Raw genomic sequence first — 22,086 nt, 5'->3', positions numbered from 1 at the left:
CGAATGTCGAAGGTCCAGAGTTTCGTGTCTAGTTTCAGTTCAGGATAATCTAAAGTCCTAGGGACTCAGCTCCCACTTTTATACTAATCTGGGGGGCTGGATTACCTGCTAAGTCCCTCCTATGGGTGGGACGAGGGAGGGGGGTGGTTACACCCCCTTCCCTTTGTCCAGTTTCGCGCCAGGGCTGGGGCTAGAGTGCCGCAGCACCCGTTTGAACCGGGCTATGCATGGGACACCTTGTGTGCCCCAGGCAGTGTCTCGTTTCTTTCATCCCTCCCTGCCCCAATACACTAAGTCCCAAGGCAGGAAACCTATTGTCCAAGCCTCCCTTGCTGGGAGGACTCCCAGCACCAGGAGGTCACACTTGTGTCTGTGGCAGCAGCATCCATTTTGTAATGCTGGGGCTCTGGTTAACTTTAACCGGGTAAGTAGGATTTTAACATGTCTTCTCCCTATAGAAGGGGGGAATACTATCCTCATCGTCAGAAATGGTATGGGGGTAGTATTCCAAAGTGTTAGACACCTTACACGACATGTTTTGATAAAGCCAAACCATAGTTACCATAACCGCGAGGATTATAAGGCACTTTAAGAGTATATGGTAGGCGATATCATAGAACAGCTATAAGGACATGGTTCCGAAAGCTGCAGACAGGCTCAGCTCATGCTAGAGCACCATATCACATGTTACCAAGCACTCTGCCTCCAGGATTGTTAAGGCCTGCCACAGGAGTGGCTTACAGGTTACCCATGTGTCTATATATAAGGTAGGTATAGGAATACTATACCTAAGCAAGGGGTGATTACACGACCTTGCTCCAGCTGAGTGATCAGCCAGTTGTGTCATAATGGAAGGCCAGCCAGGGGTGGCATATTACATGCTGCAGCCCCTGGTAGGCCTAGGGTACACCTATGCCCTGGGTACCTAAGGTACACTGTACAGGGCCCTAGAAGGTGATCCTTACCTATTGGGTTATGTACCTAAAGTAGATAGTATGAATTTAGAGAGAGAACAGCTGGGCTGTGGGTCTGATTAGCAGGCCCACAGCCACATCCAAGTCAAAAACTAGTAAAGCAAAAGCAAAAAGTGGGGGTGACCATAGGAAGCAGACCCTACTCTCCTATACAACCCCCCCCCCCCCCAAACTTAGGGACATTAAACTAACCTTGACCAGTTGAGTCTTCATGTTCTAAGTGGAAATATCTGGAGAGTCCATCTGCATTGACATGGTCAGTCCCAGGTCTATGTTCCACTGTGAAGTCCATCCCCTGTAGGGAAATGGACCGCCTAAGAAGTTTAGGATTTTCGCCCTTCATCTGATTTAGCCACAAGAGGGGATTATGGTCTGTCTAAATCTTGAAGTGAGTGCCAAACAGGTATGGCCTCAGTTTCTTCAGGGCCCAGACCACAGCAAAGGCCTCCCTCTCAATAGCTGACCAACGTTTCTCTCTAGGGGTCAGACTTCTACTAATAAAAGCAATGGGCTGGTCTTGACCATCTATATTCAGTTGTGAAAGAACAGCTCCCACACCCAACTCAGAAGCATCTGTTTGGACAATGAATTCTTTGGAGTAATCTGGACTTTTCAGAATAGGTGCAGTGCACATGGCCTGCTTCAGGTCATCAAATGCCTTCTGACAGTTTACTGTCCACTGAACTTTCTTTGGCATTTTCTTGGAGGTCAAGTCATTAAGTGGTGTCACAATGGACCCATAGTTCTTAACAAACTTTCTGTGGTACCCAGACAGGCCCAAGAAAGCTCTGACCTGTGTCTGGGTAAGTGGAGGAGTCCAGTCCTTTATGGTCTGGATCTTGCTCTCCAGTGGTTGAACCTGACCCCCACCTACTAGGTGGCCCAGGTACACCACCTTGCTCTGCCCTATCTGGCACTTAGTGGCCTTGATAGTGAGGCCTGCCTTTTGCAGGGCCTCTAAAACATTCCTCAGGTCGATCAGGTGATCCTCCCAGGTGGAGCTAAAGACAGCAATATCATCAAGATAAGCTGCACAGTAGTCATCCAGGCCTTTAAGGACTTGATTCACCAACCTTTGGAAAGTGGCAGGTGCATTCTTCAAGCCAAAGGGCATTACCACAAATTGATAATGTCCTCCTGGGGTTGAGAAAGCAGTTTTGGCTTTTGCACTCTCAGCTAGCCTGATTTGCCAGTAGCCTGCTGTCAGGTCAAATGTACTCAGAAACTTGGCAGCTGCCAATCTGTCAATGAGTTCATGTGCCATAGGTATTGGGTGGGCATCTGTCCTAGTGACAGCATTGAGACCTCTGTAGTCTACGCAAAACCTCATCTCTCTCTTACCATCTTGGGTGTGAGGTTTTGGCACAAGAACTACAGGACTAGCCCAAGGGCTCTCTGAAGGTTCAATGACTCCCAGCTCCAATATATTTTGTACCTCAATCTTTATGCAGTCCCTGACATGGGTCAGGTTGCCTGTAGATTTTACTCTTCACAGGTAGACTGTCACCAGTGTCCACCTCATGGGTGCACCAGTTTGTCTGACTTGTGGTCAGTGAGAACATATGTCTATAGGTCTGTAGAACTTGTCTGCAGTCCTGTTGCTGATGATCAGTGAGGCTGTCTGAAAAGACCACACCATCAACTGAACCATCATCAGGGTTCTGAGTCAGCAGGTCTGGGAGAGGGTCACTCTCTTCCTCCTGCCCCTCATCTGTAGCCATGAGCAAGCCCATGTCTACCCTGTCAACATATGCCTTTAACCTGTTGACATGAAGCACCCTGTGGGGGCTTCTGGGAGTCCCAAGGTCCACCAAGTAGGTGACTTCTCCCTTCTGCTCAACAATAGTGTGGGGTCGAGACCATTTGTCCTGGAGTGCTGCTGGGGCCACTGGCTCCAAAACCCACACTTTCTGTCCTGGCTGGTACACAGTCAGCACAGCCTTTTGGTCATGCCAAGCTTTTTGGAGTTCTTGGCTTGCCTCAAGGTTTTTAGAAGCCTTCTTCATATACTCTGCCATCCTTGAGCGGAGGCCAAGCACATAATCCACTATATCAAGCTTGGGTTGTCTGAGAGGTCTCTCCCATCCTTCCCTTACTAGACATAGGGGTCCCCTAACAGGATGCCCAAACAAAAGTTCAAAAGGGCTGTAGCCAACCCCCTTTTGTGGGGCCTCTCTGTAGGCAAACAGAAGGCAGGGTAAAAGGATGTCCCATCTCCGCCTAAGCTTGTCTGGTAAACCTTTGATCATCCCTTTTAGGGTCTTGTTGAACCTTTCAACAAGCCCATTGCATTGTGGGTGATAGGTTGTAGTGAATTTGTAGTTAACACCACACTCCTTCCACATTGCAGTCAGATATCCTGACATGAAGTTTGCACCTCTGTCAGAGACAACCTCCTTTGGAAACGCCACTCTGGAGAACACTCCAAGTAGGGCCCTTGCCACAACAGGAGCTGTTGTGGTCCTCAGGGGTATAGCTTCTGGGTACCTGGTGGCATGGTCCACTATCACCAGTATGAATCTGTGCCCAGATGCTGTTTGGGGGTCCATTGGTCCAACAATGTCTATCCCCACTCTTTCAAAGGGAACCCCCACCACAGGTAGTGGTATTAGGGGGGCCTTTGTGGTGCCACCTGATTTGCCACTGGCTTGGCAGGTGACACAGGAGCGACAAAACTCCTTGGTATCTTCTGACATGTGAGGCCAGTGAAAGTGAGGGACAAGTCTGTCCCAAGTCTTATTCTGGCCTAAGTGTCCTGCAAGGGGAGTATCATGGGCCAAGGTAAGAAGGAAGCCTCTGAAACTCAATGGTATGACCAACCTTCTGGAAGCACCAGGCTTGGGGTCTCTAGCCTCTGAGTACAGCAGCCCTTCATCCCAATACACTTTATGGGTACCTTGACCACTCCCTGCAGCCTCAGCAGCAGCCTGCTGTCTGAGGGGTTCAAGAGAAGGACAGTCTAATTGTGCCAGCCTCAGATCTGCCCTTGAAGGTCCCCCTGCCCCAAGAAACTCAACCTGATCAGGTTCAAGTTCTTCTAGGACAGTTCCTTCAGGGCTCTCAGAATCATCCTCCTGTGAGGGCTGATCCACCACCTGAGGCAGGGGGGAAGGCACAGCCTTGACCCTACTGCTCTTTTTCTTGGGTTGTGTCTGGTCCATTGTCCCAGGATCCAGCACTTGTTCAGTGTTACACTTTTTGGCCTGTGACCTGGTCACAGCAAGGACATGTGCATCTATCCCAAGCATTTCTGCATGGGTCCTATACTCCACTTCAGCCCACACTGAAGTTTCAAGGTCATTTCCCAACAGACACTCTACAGGAAGTTCTGAACTCACCACAACTTTCTTGAGGCTAGTTACCCCTCCCCAGGAGAAGTTAACAATTGCCACACTATGGGAGGTAGTGGCATTGCTAGCGTTGGTCACTAGGTAATTCTCACCTAGCATGATCTGTCCAGGGTCCACAAAGGCAGGTGTCACCATTGTGACACTAGCACCTGTGTCCCTGTAGGGCTGAGCCATTCTTTGGTTGATCAAAGGAGTCTGTCTGTACTTGCCCAGGTTACTGGGACCCACAGTAGAGGACAAAGCTATGCCCCCATCACAGATCAGAACAGCCTGAGTGGGTATTCTGACTAGGCCAGAATCCACTTCAGTTCCCAGGGTTACCCTATTACACCCTTTTGCTGGGAACCACCACTTACAGCTGGACTAGGGGGTACAGTTGCCTTAGGGGCAATGGTGGTTGGGGGCTTGTCCTTTTTGGTGCACTCACTAAACCAATGGGAATTTGACTTACAATAGTTACACCAAGGTTTCTTTTGGCCATCTTTCTTTTTATCCTTTTTGGGACCACCCTCCCCCTGAGCCTTTTGGGGGCCTGGTGAAGACTTCTGGTCTTTTGATTTCTGCGCCTTACCCTTCTGGTCTGCCTTTTTCTGATCACCGCCCTGGTTCTGGTTTTTCTGCTTAACTCTAGTCCTGACCCACCTATCTGCCTTCTTTCCCAATTCCTGGGGAGAAGTTAGGTCAGAGTCAATCAAGTGTTGATGCAGCAGCTGGTTTGACAGTTGTTAAGGATTTGTTCTCTCATGATCAAATTATACAATCCTGTATAGTCCTTAACCTTACTACCCAATAACCAGCCTTCCAAAGCCTTAGTGGCACAATCTACAAAGTCAGTCCAGTCCTGAGTCTGTGTCTTCTGGGTATCCCTGAACAACAACCTGTATTGTTCAGTGGTTAGGCCAAACCCATCAATCAGAGCACTCTTCAGGACAGTGTAATTGTCAGCATCCTCATCACTAACTGTGAGGAGCTTGTCTCTACCTTTCTCAGAGAAGGAGAGCCACAAGATAGCTGCCCACTGACTTTGGGGTACCTGCTGTACTTTGCAAGCTCTCTCCAAAGCAGTTATCCATTTGTGGATGTCATCCCCACACTTGTAGGGAGGGACAATCTTGCTCAGGTTTCTATTATCATAGGCCCTGTCTCTATCCTTTGGGATATTGCTGCCACCAGTGGGTCATAGCCCACTTAACTTTTGCTCTCTGGCTATCGAGATTCGAGGTAAGTACAACACAGTCTTATTTATGCATACATAAGTCACACAGGTAAGTAATACAGTTAGGCCCTAGGGGCCACGCAAACCATATACTAAGTAAGTGGTATAAGAACCACTGTCACGAACACAGGTTAGGCCTAGGCCTAGGGAATCGCTGGGGCTACACTATCCTATCAGTTGCTAGGCAGTGGGAGGCCCACGGGATTCAGGTGCAGAGTGGAAACACTCACGCGTAATGCGTTAAAGTCGATAGAAATAGTAGTATTTAGAAATCAAGAGTTTTAGGACACTTCGGAAGGAACTAGGAGTTAGAGACTTGGAAACTAGAGACTAGGATAGTCAATACCCTTGTGAGCACCGGAGTACTCAAGTTTCCTAGCCCACGGGCTGCGGGTGCATAGGTGTGAACTTGCGTCGGGTTTCGTCATCAACTCCTATGGATGCCTGAAGAAAAGATGCTGACAGGCAGTCAGTGAAGAGTGTCCGGTGGATTCCAAGGATGGAATCAAGAAGGAGGATACCTGCAAGCAGAGGGGACAGAGTCTAGGTCACCAGCCAGGAACCAGGAAGGAACCAGGCGATGTCGTGAAGATGCAGGGGAAGAGGTGAAGCTTGTCGCAGCAGCCACGGGTACCAAGGGGCGTCGGGGACGACCAGAACCAGGAGGCGAGCTATCCCACGAGGGCTCTTGCTGTCGGCGGCGTCGATGTCGAGTTGGGACACAACAAGCCTTGGCAAGCCCAACCCACGCAGAATGAACGATTCGCTTCTGTTGCAGACCAGGCAGGCCTGAGGTGCTTCTCTTTCACAGGGAAGCAAGGGCCAGTATGGAGGAGCCAAACCAGCGGTGGAAAATCAAAGGTTCGTCGTAGCAGCGGTCACTAGCCAACGGGCCAGCAACCGGACAGACGCGTCAAGCAGGAAAATGCAGAAGGGCCCCACGCTGAACTCATGGAGTGCGGAGGGCTGATCTTCGGTGCAGATGGTGCTCGGGGTTGGGGCTTCTCAATCCCCAGAGCACATCTTCGAGGATGCCTCAGAAGCTGCGTTGGAAGCAAGTAGCCAATTTTCCCAGGTAGCCGGTCCCACGTCTCTCGTCTCCTCCACGGATCTCAGCTTTGCTGAGGATGTGGATCAGGGTCGGAGAAGTCTGGAAGTCAAGGCGCTGGTCAGGCTCTGCAGTCGGTTCCTCGTAGAACGTTGAGCAAAGCAAACGGCAGGTCGCTTGATGGTGCCTGTTTGCACAGGGTGGCCACTCCTTGGCCACAAGGGAGATTCTTCAGTCTTCTTCCGTAGTCGAATGTCGAAGGTCCAGAGTTTCTGTTCAAGTTTAGTTATCAGGATAATCCAAAGTCCTAGGGACTCAGCTCCCACTCTTATACTAATCTGGGGGGCTGGGTTACCTGCTAGGTCCCTCCTATGGGTGGGACCAGGGAGGGGGTTACACCCCCTTCCCTTTGTCCAGTTTCGCGCCAGGACTGGGGCTGGAGTGCCCCAGCACCGGTTTGAACTGGACTATGCATGGGACACCATGTGTGCCCCAGGCAGTGTCTCATTTCATTCATCCCTCCCTGCCCCAATACACTAAGGCCTGTCTAGGGTGGTGCTAGCACCTCCCAAGGCAGGAAACCTATTGTCCAAGCCTCCCTCGCTGGAAGGACTCCCAGCAGCAGGAGGTCAGACTTGTGTCTGTGGCAGCAGCATCCATTTTCTGATGCTGGGGCTCTGGTTAACTTTAACCGGGTAAGTAGGTCTTCAACATGTCTTATCCCTCTAGAAGGGAGGAATACTATCCTCATCGCCAGAAATGGGGTGGGGGTAGTATTCCAAAGTGTTAGACACCTTACACGACATGTTTTGATAAAGCCAAATCATAGTTACCATAACCGCGAGGATTATAGGCACTTTAAGAGTATATGGTAGGCGATATCATAGAACAGCTATAAGGACATGGTTCCGAAAGCTGCAAACAGGCTCAGCTCATGCTAGAGCACCATCTCACATGTTACCAAGCACTCTGCCTTCAGGATTGTTAAGGCCTGCCATAGGAGTGACTGATAGGTTACCCATGTGTCTATATATAAGGTAGGTATAGGAATACTACACCTAAGCAAGGGGTGATTACACGACCTTGCCCCAGCTGAGTGATCAGCCAGTTGTGTCATAATGGAAGGCCAGCCAGGGGTGGCATATTACATGCTGCAGCCCCTGGTAGGCCTAGGGTACACCTATGCCCTGGGTACCTAAAGTACACTGTACAGGGCCCTAGAAGGTGATCCTTACCAATTGGGTTATGTACCTAAAGTACATAGTATGAATTTAGAGAGAGAACAGCTGGGCTGTGGGTCTGATTAGCAGGCCCACAGCTACATCTAAGTCGAAAACCAGTGAAGCAAAAGCAAAAAGTGGGGGTGAACATAGAAAGCAGACCCTACTCTCCTACAGACCGCAGCGGCAGAGCTGGAGCAGAAACATACGGCGTTGAAAACGGTGCCGGCCGGGGCTGAGCCGACGCCGTGTCCCAATACGGATCACAGGTAGGAACAAAATGGTCCTGGAATTGGGGCAAGGGCGGGACAAACGGCACCCACTGCGGTGCCAGAGGCGGAGCAGAGGGTGATGCCGGAGCCGGCAGTGCTGGACCTTGTGGCTTCGGGAGCTAACGGCGCAGGATCCTTTGGTGTTGAAGCTGGATCTGCCGGCGGCCCAACAGGATCCGGACACGGGACCGCGAGGCCCGAAGGCGCACCTGCGGGAGCCCGAGGCGGTCCATGGTAGCAAGAAATTCTTGCACCTGATCAGGAGTTGCCGACGGACCCAAGTAAGGTGGGTAGGCCGCGGGACTCCCAGGAGCCGCAGGGACAGAACGCCTGTCCCCCTCGTCCACATCCGAAGACCGACGGGGGAACGTTGGAGAACAAACTCGCTTCTTTGACTTCTTTTGGGTCGTCTCTTACCCGAATCCGAGGGCGAAGACTTGGAGACCGAGGAGCGACGACTGCGGCCCCACAAGCGTTCCCAGGAACGGTTCCTGGACCTGGAACGGCGCTGGGACAAGTGCCGGACCTCCAGCAGCTTCCGGCGCCGCTCCCTCAAGGCCTTCGGGGCCATGGCCCGACAGTCCCTGCAGGACTGGGAGTCGTGGTCGGTCTCCAGGCAGTAGAGTCAAACATCATGGGGGTCCGCCACAAGACTTAAATCCAGGTATCCTTACATGCAACAAGGAGAAAAGGAGACAAAAAGTCTCAAAAAGGGTAGTCAAAAAGTGACTAAGGTACGTGCTCTAACCGGATCTGCGCTTGCTGTCGCGGAAAAAGAAAGAACTGACGTCAGTGCGCATGGGTGGTGCCTAAGTAGTCTCCGTGACGTCATCTCGGCGCTTACGACGCCAGCGATGGACGCGGAGCCGCACGCCGCCCCCTACTGACGCGTAGGGGTACTGCTAAGAAAGCTTTCCGGATCCAGTCTGACGCCTGGGAATTATTCTAAGGTAAGGAATCGATCACTAACGTGTCTCTTTCAGATATCCCTTTTCATCTCTAACCTCTGCCACCTGATACTTTTGTGATAAGAATCCCTCTGCATGTATTGTTCAAGTAGTTAGGAAAGAGTCTGAAGAGTTCATCACTGTCCAAGGGTTGGAGGAAGAAATTATTCATCTACATGTTAAGATGGTCAGCTCATTGGAGACGCAAAAGAGGGGACACATAATCAAACAGAATAGTTTACTATATTTTCTTTGCTGGTGGCGAAGAAAGTGGGGTGTAACAGGGAGAGTTCACCTATGCACAATATTATTCAAGGCCTTTGCACTTCATGTACAAAGTTTAAGGGTTGCTGAAGTGGGCACAAGGTTTACACTGTAAACGTACAAGTTACTTACCTTCGGTAACGATGTATCTGGTAGAGACGAATCTAGCCGCAGATTCCTTAACGTAGAATTATCCCCAGGCGTGAGACTGGACCCGGAAAACTTTCTTTGCCCCAGCATCTCTGCACGCCGGGGGGCGGTACCACGTCGTCAGCGGGCGTGACATCAGAGAGGTCACATAAGCCCCACCCCGGCGCGCTGACATCAGTTTTCTTCGGAGAACTTTTCCGTGCCACAACGCGGAGCCATCACAAACAAAACTGTGGAGAGTATGGGAACAGTGTGCAAAAAATCAGTGAAACAGAAAAGAGAGAAACAAAAGGTGAGGAACAGCACCAGTTAGAAAAGTGCCAAGCACTAAGGTACAAAAAGGCATAGCGGTGAAAGCCATAGCAGTGAAAGAGCAGAGCACCGCTCTGAGGAACACCCTTGCAAGCCAAGGCGACATCCTCCCAGGAGGCAGAAAGCATGTAAAAAACGCCATAGCAGAAGAGAGATAGATAGCGAGAGAGACTGCAATCACAATCCACAACAGTGAAGGGCAACAAGCCCAAAACAGACGAATAACAGCAATTCACCCCCAGGCGACACCATAAAGGAGGGCCATATACCCTGAAAGGAGCAAAAAGGCAGAGGTACAGGCAAAAAAAAAAAAAACAACATAGAGGACTGCAAAGGAATCAGAAACCCCAAACAAGTAAAAGGGAGAAGAGTAAAAGTAGGCCGCTACACTGGAGAGAAAACCAGGGTGGAGGGATGCAGAAGCCCACATGAACCAACCGACCATGTATCATAAAAGAAGGGGTGGAACAATCAAGCAGAACGAAGCATCCTGTCCGGGAGGAAGCGAAATGGACACCCACAGAACACAAGCCACCCGGAGGGAGGCGAGTGCAGAAAACCACGGGCCGTGATGGAATCTGTGGCTAGAATTGTCTCTACCAGATACATCATTACCGAAGGTAAGTAACTTGTACATCTGATAGAGACTACTTGCCGCAAATTCCTTAACGTAGAATAGATACCCTAGCCATACCCAGAAGGGAGGAGGGCCTGCGAGAGAACCTCCCCAGTAGGAAGAAACACAGGGCCCCAGCAGGGGACGTGCCACGGGGACAAGAAGGGCGGCCCACCCCCATCAAGCAGAAGCAAGCAAGAACAAGGCGAAGGGAAGACTAGGAGACCCCAAGCCCATTCAAGGTACAACAGCCACAAACCCTCGTAGGGACAGACAGCCGCAGAGGAGCATCCAGGAGGAAAAGACCGAACCCAACTCCAGGGAGAAGAGGTAGAACCTGAGGCAGGGCCTGCCGTAGGAAAACACACAGCGACAGTGGACAGCTGAACTGGCATCAGCCGCAAGGAAGCAGGCAAGGCAGGAACGGCTCCACAGCCAAGAAACGCAGGCATAAGAAGATAGGCACAGGTGCGCAAAGCCCCAGCAGAACAAGAGGCCGGGGCACAGGGGAACACAATAAGGGTGACGGCGGTGGACCAGAACAAGCAGGCGTGCGCAGCCGGCAGCTGACAGTACCATGGAGCAGTGCACCCAGGACAAGCCAGGCGCAGTCAGAGGCCAGGGAAATTCAGAACAATCCCCAAAGGAGGATCGTTCAAAAGACACACACCGACCCACAAAGAGAAGTGGGACCAGCCAAAAGAGTAAAAGGGGAAGACACGGAGGACGGACCCAAGCCGTCAACCAGAACACAGGAAAGCCAGGAGAAACCTAGCCACCTTGGAACACCAGACAGAGGACCAGGCCGAAAAGCCGGATAGGAAGGCGGAAACGCCACAACACGACACCGCAGACAGCATGCCAGACTGGTCGAGTGATGTAGCGAACACCGAGAATGACAGAACCTAGAGCAGTGCAAGCTGTGCCCGGACAAGACACAAGAGACCGCAGCATGCGGAATACAGTGACGCCAGTGCAGGACAGAACCATGCAATAGCTACAAGTACCCCACATAGCGTATGATACGTCCCAAGAAAACATGGGAACATCTCTTAGGGAAAAAGCCTGCAGCAGAGGACAAGAACATAAAGGACCTGCAGATAGAACCACAGACGGCTTGCCAATCAGCCAAACAAAAAACACACAGATGGTCCAACCTGAGGACACATACAGGTGTACCAACAACCAAAGAACCACAAAAGCCAAAGGGGCTGAACCAGCAGCCAACAGTACAAAGGGGTCAACCTAAGGACCCCGAAGGCACGCCAACCCACACAGAATACTCAGACAGTCCAACCGAACCACCAGACCCCCTAAAAAAGGGTGGGATAACGCCGCCCAGAAAGCAGCAGAGGACCGACAAGCCAAGTTTATGGAGGGGGAGGAGGAGGACGGAGCCCCGCAAGGAGCCGCTGAATGGCGGCATCCACATGGGTGTTAAACAAAAGCACCCCATCAAAGGGCAGGTCAACCAGACGCTCCCTAACATTCTCAGGGAAAACGCTATCCCTCAACCAAGCATGGCGACGGAGAGCTACTGAACTTGCCATTGTGCGGCCAAGAGCACCAGCAACATCCAGGGCCGAACGAAGAATAAACGTGGCCAACTCCTAGCCATCCATCACATGGCGCTGCAGATCAGCGCAGACACCTTTTTGAGAGGCACAAGTCAGAAGGGACTCCACTGAATCCCACAAGCTGGAAGTAGCCCTGGCCAACACACAAAGCGTGTTGAGTGTTCGCAAAGCAGCACTAGAGGAAGCGAAGATGTTACACCCCCATGAATCCAACCACAGGGCCTACCGTGACAGAGGAAACAACACCAAAGGTAAGGAAGGTAAGTAAGTAACAATTTATTGTATTTGATTAATTAAAACGATTACAAAAAATACATTCAAGTAAAACGTTTTGATAAAATAACTTTTCGATCAATGCTCTGTTAAAAGGTTTTTAAAGTATCAGTGCACACATGCATGAGTTAAAAGTACAGAGTGTCAAGAGTCATTTTGCTGGGAGCCTGTGAAGCATTATACGCTAGTTGTAGTAACAAGCATCTTTTGCTTGGATGTTACTAAAGATAAGAACTTGACAAGCTTCCCATTCAGTTGCAGATCTAGTGGGTTGAAGCATGCGAGAACTGCTTGTCTCCGAGTGCGTATGCCTCATTCGTTAAAATGAGATTTTAGCAGGGCAACCCTTTCCTTATTAAGCTTTGCGCAGGAGCAATTATGTGTTCAATGTCCTCCTTTCCGACTCCACATAGCCAGCATGAGCTCCTGTAGTTCTTTCTCAGCCATGGTGGAAGATGATGTGTGGTAGGCAGGATTCCTAGCCTGTGCTTTAGAAAGGCTTCTTTAGACTTCCTTGAATACCCTAATTCAAAGTATGCCTGTGATCCAAATGATTTATAATTGGATAGAGTCATCCATGCGTGGCTCCTGTGTAAAAATGCAGCTTTGTCTTCTATAAGGGAGAGTTTCTTAACAATCTTATTGGTGATGCGTTTAAAGTGCAGGTGCGTTGTTGGGATTTCCCATAGGTCGACTAGTCCCGTTATGGTGAGCGATTCCTCCAAGTAGGCTTTGGCCGGCGAGGTAGGTGTGCTGCACAGTTCCTGCCAAAGCTGGTGATTCAGTGTGTTTATGGCGGAGTTCTTAATTTTATGCCAGCACTTGATGTACGAGCCTCGCCTTGCGAGGAGTTGCTTCGTTAGACTGAGCTTGAGCCGAATCTGTGCTGGCGACGTATATGGTGGTAAGTTTAACATTACTCTGTATGCTTTTGTTATAGTGGTGTCCAGTAGTAGAGCATCCCTGCCTCTCAAAAACTCGCTGCCATATGTAACTGATGATGGAATTTTTGCTTCCGCATCACGGAGAAGTGGAGCGAATGTTGGTCCTGTCAGTTTTGTTTTGTGCTGTCTTAGCGTGGTCGCAATCGCCATTCCTTTCCTCTTAAGGGCTTTGAGCGGATTAGTGAAGTGACCCCCCTTGTCGATCATAAAACCTAGGTATTTATACACGTCACAGTTGGTGATTGCAGTTTTACCTAGTAACCAGGAGTGGGACCGTTTTCCATTTATTGCCAGTGTTTTTGTTTTATCGATGTTGACTTCCAGATAATTCTCGTCGGCGTACCTATGCAGTGTGTTGAGCAGCCGTTGTAGACCATCTTGAGTATGGCTGGATAGAACGACATCGTCCGCGTAAGACATACTGAAAATGGTTTTTTCTCCTATTCAGGGGCGTGCGCATTGCAGGCAGTAAGTGCTGTTGTCAGATCTGCTGTGTAAAGGTTAAAGAGAAAGGGTGCAATAACGCACCCCTGTTTAAGGCCTTTAGTTGCTTGAATACGCCTCGACAGATGAAAGCCGTTGCCAAGCTTGACCTGTATCCATGTATTGGAATGTAATTCTATTAGAAGGTTCAAGAGGGACGAAGGAATCCCCCAGTGAAACAGCTTCATCCAAAGGTTGGCTCGGTTAACGTTATCGAATGCCACCTTAAAGTCCACAAAGCAAAAGTGGAGAGTTTGTTTGGTTAGAATCGCTTTGTCGATGAGTAGAGACATGGCTAAGAGGTTTGTTGTTGTTCCAGTATCTCTACAGAACCGTTTGGCTGGGGGGGATTATATTTTGCTCTGTTGCCCATTCCTGTCATTCAATTAGTAAGTTCCCTGCAAAATACTTTGCCTCTACATCCAGTAGTGCAATTAGGCGGTAGTGTTTTGTCCCCCGCTTTATAGATTGGCGATATAATGGAGCCCTTCCATGATGCGGGCATACAACCAGTTTGCCTAACTGAGCTGAAGATGGGAACTAGGGATTCTGACCAATATTCTGGGTCTTGCTTAAAAAGAGCTGTCGGGATCCCATTCGGTGCACCATCCTTCCTCCCTTTATGTAATTGCTCTCTGATCTGGTCGACATCGATCTCAGTTGCTATTACCTCGTCGGTCGTGATGGTATGAAATTGAAATACAGGTTGTTTGTCCAAGCTAGAGTTTGATCCAAGAACCTGTTGATTAAAGTGATGTCCAAAAAAGGATGTCCAATTGTTTTTCTGTTATGTATGATGTTATGCCACCATGTGCGGGTTGTAAAATTTTATTTATCGTTGCCCAAAATCGTGCACCGTTATTCCCTTTGGAGTTGTGATGGAATTTAGCCCAAAGTTCGTTTTCTTGTGATTTTCTTATATCCCATTTCAGTTTCCTGAATTCGGCCTTTTTCTTGCGGAGCTGTTGGAGTAGAGCCTTATCCCCCGGCCTTTCCCTCAGTGACCTTAGTGTTTTATTTATGGCTTTTTTGAGGCTTTTCAGGGTCGCCCTTTGCGCGCTTGTGGCCTTCCCTGTGATTGTTGGATCGTTGGGCAGGGAGTGCCGGACTACAGATGAATAGGAATTTGAAAACATGGCTGTAAAGGTTTCCCAGATATAAATGTGGTTTCCCATAGTTTGGTTAAGCTCATTTAATTGCTGTTTTGCTGCCATAAGTGCTTCTCTGGAATTTGCTATTATTGACTTGATTCTTTTGAGGTTTATTGTGTGGCATGCGTACGTTCCAACTGGGTTTGGAATTGATTTGTCCGGTGTTACGTAAAGTGAGATTTCCTTAGGCCAATGGTCACTGTCCCCTTTGTCACCTAGACAGTAGCCTTTTATATTTTGGAAAAATGAGAGACACACTAGTGTGTAGTCAATTGTGGAGGTTGCACGGCCAGAGTGGATAGAGGCACACAGTGGGGAATCGTCCACAAATCTGCCATTTAACACCCGTAGGACAATGTTCTCTAGATTATTTAGCAGCTCCGGGACACCCTTGGCTTTTCTTCCTTGAGGGCTGTACAGTTGAGTTGGAATGTTCCAATAAAAAGATTGCACTTGGATGTCTTCATTTGGGGAGATACCTAGTAAGTGTTGAAGGTTAGGAAGGGAAAGCAGTCTGCAGAAGAGGACCCTGGGTAGAAGGGTGGAAAAAAAGGCAGACTGGATCGTGCAGAGCAGGACGGTGGCGGTTGAGGAGCGACTGGGGCACCAGATTCCCCGCGGCAGGATTCCCCCTGGCCCCCAGAAGAGAATTATGGAGTGAAGCTTCGAAGGGAAGAAGCAGCTCCCGTCCACCAGAGCCCTGATGGAGAACCTCAAGCAAATGGTCCGTAGGGAATGGGGTGGCAGGGTCGCCCATGTGCAAAAGGCCAGTGGCCGTGGAAATGGCCTGGGCAAAGGCTGCACTCGCCTCTGTAGGGCGTCGTGGGAGGGAAAGCAATTCCTCTGTGGGTGAAGGCTGTAAACTAAGCCGGCCATCCTCGAGCCCAGCTGGAGGAAGAAATGGCCAGCCCCGGAATAGTGGGAGATTCACAGACGAGTGGGGGACCTGAGGTGCCTCTGGTGGCAGCGGGGACGGTGAAGAGCCCTCCCTGGAAGATGCCAGGGGAAAAGGCCACGACGCAGTGTCCTATCTCCGGGGAAGAAGAGACAAAAAGTTGACGAACCTCCGGAGAGGAGGGGGCCTCTGGAGACGAGTCGACGACCCGATGCCGGCACGACACCGTGGAGTCCGCCACAGGCGCCGGCGTGACGTCGACCGGCGCCGGAGCGGACACCGAGGCGACCTCCTTCACCCCTTGTGCCACAGGAGAATGGGGTGGGCCGGCTCTGGGTAGGCGAAAGAACGGCGACGCCTCCGACGAAGCAGCCGCCTGTGTGGAGAGTCGAGAGGGACCCGGGGACGTGCCCCGGCCCCTAGCCAGCCCTCGCGGTGCTGACAGCCGTCGGCGCCTGAGCGGCGACAGCTCGACTTCTGGCAAGGCCGCCGACTGCCCAGAAGACCGAGGAGGACTCGGGGGCGAGCCGCGAGTCCCGGTGACCACCCGCGACACCACAGGGACCCCCTCGGGGGTTTACGGCAAGGCAGAGGCGCCGTGGGCCGAACAGGGGAACCCCATAGGGCCGCACCCCGACGGCACCACACCTCCAAGACCTGAAGTCGAATCCGCATGTGGCAAGGGATCCGCGGAAGTCTCAGGAAGAGGAGGAGGGGCCAAGGAAGCCTGCAGAGCCTCAGCATAGGCCTCCATTTGGGCCCTGGTCGCCCCGACGCCGGGAAACGGCGGGTAGTGAGGCAACGAATGAGGTCGCATGTGCCACGGAGAACCTGCGCCCTCCGAAGAGCGGGGACTAGGCGTCGGGGACAAGCTATAAGACTTACTGACGGGCGAGCGACGCCCTAGGGGCCTCGGTGACGGGCGATGTCGAAATCTGAAGCGGGACTTAGGCTTCAGATGCTGGCAAGCGTCGCAGTCCGTGGAATCATGGTGCTCGCCCGAACACCACATGCAAATAGGATGAGGGTCCGTCACCGACATCTGACGCACGCAAGACGAGCACGCCTTAAAGGCATTCGCACACTGTCCCACAACGCAAAGCTTGAAAAGAAGGACTGAAAACAGGTCAGGGACACGATCCGGATCCGCGTTGCACGCAGAAAAGAAGGAAACTGATGTCAGCGCGCCGGGGTGGGGCTTATGTGACCACGCTGACGTCACGCCCACGGACGACGTCAGGTCGGAGTCGCGTGATACCGCCCCCTGGCGCGCAGAGATGCTGGGGCAAAGAAAGTTTTGCGGTTCCAGTCTCACGCCTGGGGATAATTCTACGTTAAGGAATCTGCGGCTAGTAGTCTCTATCAGATCTATGCATCTAATGGCACATAGTCATTTTCTATTGAAGCAGGAGCAAATGAGAGCATCCAGTCAGACTCTGAAAAACATGCACATTCTTAAATGTTTCTTTTGACATGTGTTAGGCAAGTGGTATGGCGAGGATATGACAAAGCTCCTAAAACAAAGAGCAGAAGAAAGTATCATGGGTGTAAATGTTGATCAAACTATGCATTTCAAATTTCAATGAAAGACTTGGATAAGTTGTATACTATCACTAGAAACCTGCAGGCTAAGTCTGTCACCTCATTCCCAAATTCACTCAGAAAAGACGAACATAATCTCCTGAAAACTGTTATTTAAGAGCATGTCCTTTACAGGCTACATTTCCGTAATGCTAGACTTGGTACCCTGTCATAAACAAAGTGACCACATGGTGCCAAATCTATGCAATTTGTATTTGCAACATATATCAATCTATATATATCTATCTATATATCTATATTAGTAGCATATAAATAAATTTAAATTGTGCTACCTGACCTGAAAGACCTTAGATTCCAATTAACCCACAGACTCGGCCAAACTCCACACCACTTTTGGCGACATAGCATCGGCACCATCGAGCAGATTACAACCTGCCTTTCCACCAAGCATTTCATGGTGGAGACCCCGCCATGAAAGACTTGGCGGAAAGGCATGTAAAAGGGCCTTTCAACAGGGTCCCCTGCCAAATCTGTGCATGGGGGTGTGTGCGGGAGGGACGTTGTGTGCCCCGTCAAAATTGCACAGTTGTGCATGCACTGTATGGCATGCACAACAGGGTGCATGCCACACCATGCATGAACGTGCTGTAGGCACTGTCACGGCTGTGGTATGCTGTTTAGGCTCTCCTATGAACCAAACATTCCACCAGCCGTGACACTGCTGCCGCACTGCCTGCCCTGGATTACTGTTGCAAACCGGCAGACAGGAACGCTGACGGCTTGGCAGTCTTCCTGGGACCACCACGACGGCGATCCTACAGTAAGACCACCAAAGTCATAATCAGGCCCTCTGTTTCCTGATATTAAAATAAACCCACATTTCTCATGTTTGGATAACACCTAAAAACTCACTTCTTATCAGGGTCAGAACATATTCCGGTCTCTCCTCTCTGTCGTTATCTGTACACTCTATGGCCAAATGTTTCTAAGTTACGGTTTTGGCCTCTTATCTATCAAGCTCTAAATAATATTCCTATTTTATTAATGCAACATTTTTGCTCTATGTTATTCTTTCTGTTGAGATTTAATCAATTATGTTCCATGTAGAGTGTCCTAATACTCCCTGTGGTGCATGTTCACTATACAAAATTGTTAGATATATGGGAGAAAGTACCCCCGCATTCCATTATATGTGTATTATAAGTCACCGAAGAGTTCCGTGACCATCCTTAATAAGGTCATGGACCCCCAAAGTGACTTGCTACACCCTTATAATGTATGGCAGGGTGTACGGTGTTCTTTATGATGCATGGCTACATTATCATTCTTCCTACAAACTGCTGTATTCATTGGTGTGGTGACAATTAATATAAACAAGCATTTACAATGCAATGGTCTCGGCATTGTTAAAGTTAGAGCTATTGGCATTGCTCATGACATTATTTTTGTTTGATTTTGTTTTTAAAACATTTAAAGAAATGGCATTGTTATTTACAATGTCAATAGCTTAATCTCTCTCAAATGTGAGACCTATTGCATTTGCACCCACACACAGAGCCACACACACAGAGCCACCCACACAGAGCCACCTACACAGAGCTATTCACATAGAGCAACCCACACACAAATAGAGCCACCCACGCAGAGCCACCTACACACAGTTACCCACACACAGACAGAGCCACCCACACATAGAGCCACCTACAAAAAAAGCCAACCACACAGAGCCACACACACAGAGGCACACACATACACACACACACATAGAGCCTCCCACAGACAATTCATGAGGACACAGTTCCAAATTCAGCAGCTCTGGCCATAGTGCCACATCCTCTCCCCCACTGAACACCATACTGTCCCACTGAGAAAAACTCACACTGCCTTGAACTACAACCCAATTGCTGCTGGCTATAAACACCTGGATGAGGCTCAATTTAAATGACGCAATAGACAAGAGCAATATGCGGCCTACAAAAAAAAGTAACATCATCCTGGAAAAAGCAAACACTCATAGGGGAATGCAAAATTTAACAAACCATGTGAAATGCAAATGCAAGCAGGACCAACATTGTTACCTTAACGCTTTTACACTCACTATTCAGAAATCAGTGAGTGCTTTTGCCTGAAAGGGGCCTTGAATAGTCCCATTTCAATGTCCATTGCTGATATCCTTACAAAATGTTAGCAGTATGGTAAAAAGACCACATCCCTGGACGCAGAGCCGCAGTACACATTTTGTTTTCCAATCCACACTTTGCAGTACCTCCAGGATTGGTGCACTAGTTGCAAGCCCCGGGAAAACAAAGACAAGAACTGCCGCTTCCGAAATATCTAAACAGATTTGAACGAAAAATTAGCAAGATGGAAAAAGCGTTGAGTGCAGTCCGACGATAACCCGTAAATAAAACCTGTATCTTGTTTCCAGGGGCCAGGCTGCTAGTCTGGGAGAGGAAACTTACAGCACACCCTTGTGCTATCTTGGCTCCTATGCAGAACTCATAAGCAAGCTCCACAAAACCTGTGTACTTTTGCCAATGCCAAAAGGCAACTTGCACCACCGCACTTTAAAAAAAGTCTTTTGTACCATCTGGGGCGCCAACTTTTGACTACCTTAATTTGCTATTTTAAATAGATTCTTTTAAACTCGAATGTTTTGTATATTGTTGCAAGGGTTTTAATAACTGAAGCAACTAAAGTTTACTTACTGAAGATAACTTGTATCAAACATCTTTTACCTTCACACATCACAAATTGTTTTTCCTCATAAATAAAAAAATGTTTTCAACCAATCACACGCTAACTGACTTTCCCTGTCAAGGTAATTCCTTCATCCACTTTGGTTTGATTAAATCACATTCCATTCCCACCTTGACTCGATTCTCAGACTACTTCGGTTCCGTACTGTACACAATACAATGGAGGCACTTTGTAATTATCTAACTGGGACCTGCTTAACGTACTAGTATACCATTCTATAAAGTTTACTTTTTTTTGCTTCTTTCTCTCTACAGACAATCTTTCTTATGCACCTCTTACCTGTCTCTCATCACTATTTCATTGCAAAGGGACATGATAAATACATCAGATATATGATTACAACTGACCCTCCTACTACATCATAATATATACTCCAGTGCAAACTCCATTTAGGTTTCAATGTTCTTGCCTAAAGGGGAAAAAAACGAGGAAGCATATCCTGAACCCTTAACGTCCTCTGAACTCACATGTATAAATCAAGTTGGATGGACAGGTCATATGTGCAGCTTCAGATGTCCATGGGTAATCCACTGAGTACAGGTGTATCAGTGAGAGTGCTCTGTATAGTAATCAGCACATCTTAGAAAACAAGATTCGACTCTTAGAGGGGATAAGCTCACAAGGAGACTGGGTGCTGAAGACAGCCGCAGGAGGGGACCAGGAAGAACCCTCGTCATAGGTGGAGACTATGCAGAGATCGGTAACTGTTCTCAAGGCACCAAGTTATTTCTACTCACATTACAAAGGCGGCAGACTGAACTCAGTATATTAGGCCATTTTCCGGGCACGTCACGCTATCGCTGAGCTAACAATTTGAGGGATGGAATGGGAGATTCATTAAAATGGGGAGGGTTTTGTATAGAAGACGGGTTTGTGGGAGAGAAGCTCTTGATTTTGCAGTACCTGGTTTGAGGTGAGTGGGTTACACGGGGTTAAGACAATTTTTTCGGGGGGGGGGGGAGGCAGAGAATAAAGCATGGGAGCTCACCGGTGGGAAGCGCGCATTGTACTTCTTCTTCTTGCTTGGCATGGCTGTCGCTTCACACACCGTACACAAGGAGCGGCCACCAGTGCCGCTACAAGAGCCTCTGCAGCACCGCCGCCCGCTGTAGCCGGTATCCACAGGAGTCCCAGCGCCTGCTTCGCTCCGTAGAAGTAGAAAAGAGACTATAAAGAGACTATCATCAGAAGCAGCGGTGGCTTGACTTCAGTCAAAACGTCGCTCCTTTTGCGTCACTTTGGCGGACATCTTGAAAGGTGTGTGTGGCTCTTGCCCACGCCTGGGGTGTCACAATGGATGCCATCTTGAATTTAGCGTTTGAAGATTGTCCCACTGACTCGTCTCAAGAAGGGAATTTGGTGGGTATGCGTAAGTGTCCTTATCACAGGCTTATGGCCCGCCCTAGGATACTAGGTTGAGACATTAACGCCTATCTTGGAAAGTGTTTATAACAACAACGAAATGAAAAAAATAATGGCTGCAGTTGGTTTTGTTCGTGTAACGACCATGTTTACATGAGACTCGAATACTTGGTGAACAAAAATCTTCAGTTCTACTGTGGACACGAGGCAAAGTTATGCACTCCTTTCTCTGCTTTTATACCTTAGCAGGCATGTCAACATTGCAAAATTTGACAAAAGGGTACAGTGGGACAAAGACTCCAGCACCCATAGTTCAAAGAGAAACAAGCACACCACTGCCTTTCTCCGAGGTGAAGCAGAAATGCCTCGGAGAAACGCAGCGGCGGTTTCGGATTCGGGGGCGTGTTTTTCTTTTTCTCTCCTCTTGCCATTGGCTGGAGGAGAGAAAAACACGCCCAGTGAAAAGTATCGAAAAAAACCGCCCCCGAATCCGAAAAGGACGGGGCCTGTTTTGCGAGACGAACCTCTTCTCCAATGGCTGGCCAGCATTTAAGAGGCCAGCCAAAGGAGAAGAGGGGCGGGTTCAAGCCCCTCTTCTCCAAGTCATTAAATCTCGCGAGCGAGACTGCGCAAGGGCAGCCTTCGCTAGCCGAGACCTAAAAAGAGATAGGATATGTGTAAACGTGATAATAAAATTAGAATTTTTAGTGCAAAATTTAACACACTAAAA

The 22,086-nt window shown here is 49.3% G+C and overlaps 1 protein-coding gene across 8 annotated transcripts in view; it reads right to left on the bottom strand.

The window, feature by feature from the left end:
* The window catches only part of HERC1 (HECT and RLD domain containing E3 ubiquitin protein ligase family member 1), a 1,817,725-nt gene that overhangs the window by 323,646 nt on the left and 1,471,993 nt on the right, over positions 1-22,086 (bottom strand). The window lies entirely within an intron of this gene.

The sequence above is a fragment of the Triturus cristatus genome, chromosome 3_1 (assembly GCF_964204655.1).
Source record: "Triturus cristatus chromosome 3_1, aTriCri1.1, whole genome shotgun sequence".
Lineage (NCBI taxonomy): Eukaryota > Metazoa > Chordata > Amphibia > Caudata > Salamandridae > Triturus > Triturus cristatus.
This window is presented reverse-complemented; position numbering and strand designations above follow the sequence as displayed.